The sequence below is a fragment of the Cryptotermes secundus genome, unplaced genomic scaffold (genome assembly GCF_002891405.2).
Source record: "Cryptotermes secundus unplaced genomic scaffold, Csec_1.0 scaffold612, whole genome shotgun sequence".
In the NCBI taxonomy this organism is placed as follows: domain Eukaryota; kingdom Metazoa; phylum Arthropoda; class Insecta; order Blattodea; family Kalotermitidae; genus Cryptotermes; species Cryptotermes secundus.
The window spans coordinates 1,512,865-1,516,200 of NW_019729902.1; the positions used below are offsets into that span (position 1 = coordinate 1,512,865).

Below are 3,336 nucleotides of genomic sequence, written 5' to 3' on the forward strand. Positions count from 1 at the left end.
CATACGAACTCTGCAAGGAAAATTTCCTATTAGAAGAACTCAGATATCAACTGCCAAGCACAAAAAACTCAGAGGAAGTTATCAAAGAAAGAAAAAAAAAAAAGAGAGGAAATATGGGAAGAGTTCTACAGCACTGATGCAATGACTGACAGAACCTGGACAGGACCCAACAGAAAATTACGACACACAATTACTAGGTTGGCAACACACGGATTCCACCACAAGATATGCAAAAACAAACGTTTTCACGAAGCAAATGACGCGTGTGTGTAAACCCTATGAAAAAAAGTGCAGTAGATACCACATTACCATATGCAAAAACTTAACCACATCAATAACTGACTACAACAATAAAAAAATAAAACAATTACTCTATGCACATTGTGCGCATTCCCTTTATTATTTGTTTATGAAATGAAAAATTCTTGTTAAGATATTTTTGTAGGTTATGCATCTTTCGATGTAGCTTTAAAAAGGTCTGTAGAATCTCGAAACTCGCCATGTACTGTAATTGTGTTATAATTTTTGTAATGCTTCTGGCAGGATAAATGGGGAAAAAAGAAATTTTGCCCTGCCCCTGGGTACTTGTCTTCCAGTAGGCAGACAGGTTTGAAACTCTTCAACTTTCCCAGGGATTCAGCACGGTAAGTCTGTTTTAATGAATGAACGAAAATTAAGTTTAGGTAGTGTCTGTATTAAATGTATTAAACTTTACCCCTCAACATAGAACCAGCACCATGTTTGTAATACTTATAGATGAATTATTTCAAAGTTTTGAGACAATATGTAATACTCTTACAGGGCTCTGGTATGGGCAGGAAGAGTTGGGATATCCTGCACTATAAATTTTTGTGCAGGAGAAAGTGATTTCACTACAGCTGAACAGATTTGCAGTTCCATGTAGCTCAGATTTACAGCACAATCACTGCCACAACCTCCTGATCCTTCATTACACAACATTTCAGGTAAGCACTCTATGCTTCTTTTATGAATGCAGTGGCTAATAATGAGGACTAGTTTTCAAAGTTATCCCTAGAACCCAGTTGTAATCAAACAAACGCCATTGTCATCATTTATTACTACTGAAACTGTATGTCAGTTATTCAGTATAGAGGGGGTGGGTTTCCCCATGCACCGCAACTAATAGTGTATTGTACATCCCCCTTTAATTTCTACTGTCTCCATACCCTACCGATACTGGTGCCTGCTATCTCCCCTTTCTGCCAACAAGGTTGGCCCCCTACTGGCATTGGTACCCGATAACTTCCCCATCTACCGGAGGCATTGGAAACTACTTGGGCAGGAAACATTTTGCCTAATTTTGCTCAGAGGTCTCTTAGAGACATGAGGATCTTTTACGTGCCGTAAATCTACGACACAGGACCCATAGCTTAAAGTCCCTCCCGGAGGACTTATTCCCTGAATTTTTCCGCCCTTAAAAATTCCACGACCTCCGCCAGGTTTGAACCTGCGTACCTTGAGTCATGAGGTGGGAAGGTTACCCCTAGACTATGGAGGCCGCTTAAAACTGTATGTCAATATACAGGTCATGGATAATTTAAGAAATGTTTGAAAAGCAGAACATGCTTTCAGTAATATGAGTTATGAGAGAATGAGGTGGTAAAGACTTTACAATGAGGAATAAAGTAACAAGTATACAAATTTTTATAGAGGCAGTGTGTTTTAAAGTAATGTGTGTTATTTCCCAATGCGAAGAATGTTGGTAATCCACCATGTAAGAAACACACTAATTTCACATTTTTCTTCTCTTCATTCAGGAGGGTACTGCAGTGAATACTTTCAACAGCTGCATTTATTGAGGAGGTTGACAAACTCTTTGAGAGTTTAAATGGTGGAATGCCTGTTGACCCTGGAAAGCACTGTGTTGCCCACTAAGTGATAACAGTCCTCAGTATAGAGTACTGGTTATCCGCTTCAGCAGGGAACACTGAGAAGCAGGATCAATATCAGGATTCAGTGTGGGTAGGACTTTTGTGTAATTTATTTACCTATTTTCTTTTTGGTATATTCTATTTTATTATTATGGGTGGATTCCTTCTAATAATTTATTAAACTATTTTAATATTTTTGTTATTATTCTGTTTTATTATTATTGTGGGTGTATTCCTTGTGATAATTTATTTACCTGTTTTATTATTTTTGTTGTATTATTAATATGTTTTATTATTATGGGTGTATTCCTTCTCATTTTTCTCCATATTACTCTGTCCAGTACTGAACTGGTGAGCATGAATATAAGATTTCCAATAATCATTGCATTTCCCTAAGATATGTTATTAATTATGCCAAATATTCCTGTCCAGTGCTGTAATGGAAGATGAATATCAGATTTCAAATATTTTGTAAGATCTTGTAAAAGGTTAATTAATTCCATCCAGTATGACTGATGTCACTGATGTCCAGTCACACTGGACGACCACTCCAAGGCTCGTTTTTGATGCTGGTGTTCCAATCATTAAAATGCTTCGCCCATCTTCGAACACTCGAACACTGCTTGCACCCATTCACACACTTTCGTAAGCACGCTGAATTCAGAAAGCAGTGCATCAGTGTCTTCAGATGGCTGGAACGGAATTTTACAGAAGGGGACTTTTCAAACTTCCAGAACGCTGGGAGAAATGTGTACAAAAAGTGGCGATTATGTGGAAATATAAAGAAAGGTCTGTAGATTGAGGTGGTGTATTTGGTTTCGCAATAATAAAGCAGGTTACCATACAAAAAACTGTTGCTCGTGACTTTCAGTATGACCCTCATAACATGGTGCTGGTGCTACGTTGGATTAAGCAACACATAATAAAGCCATTACATCATTCATTAAAACAGACTTACCGTGCTGAATCCCTGGGAAAGTTGAAGAGTTTCAAACCTGTCTGCCTACTGGAAGACAAGTACCCAGGGACAGGGCAAAATTTCTTTTTTCCCCATTTTTCCTGCCAGAAGCATTACAAAAATTATAACACAATTACAGTACATGGCGTGTTTCAAGATTCTACAGACCTTCTTAAAGCTACATCAAAAGATGCATAACCTACAGAAATATCATTAACAGGAACTTTTCACTTCATATATATTTCTAATTTAATTCGGACTAGTAAGCATACCATCCATATACAGCAATAACATGGTGATGTAACTTAAAGAGTAAACGTCAGCTCTTGATTCGGTACGTCAAATCCAATACTTAACAATCAACAGCGAAACAGACCAACTTCTCTTTGCGATAATAGTACTATTTTTCAGCCGACGCCGCCAACCACCATAAATGTCGATATATATTGCAAAAGGTGTACTGTGATTGGGTCACACAAATGCGAT

At 37.7% G+C, this 3,336-nt stretch overlaps 1 long non-coding RNA gene across 1 annotated transcript in view; it reads left to right on the forward strand.

Moving 5' to 3' along the window:
- The window catches only part of LOC111865772, a 6,870-nt gene extending 4,826 nt beyond the window's left edge, over positions 1–2,044 (forward strand). The window contains exons 2-4 of the long non-coding RNA XR_002843033.2: positions 544–644; positions 802–965; positions 1,779–2,044. This is a non-coding gene — a long non-coding RNA (uncharacterized LOC111865772). The remainder of the gene's footprint in view (positions 1–543; positions 645–801; positions 966–1,778) is intronic.
- Positions 2,045–3,336: the final 1,292 nt, after the last annotated feature.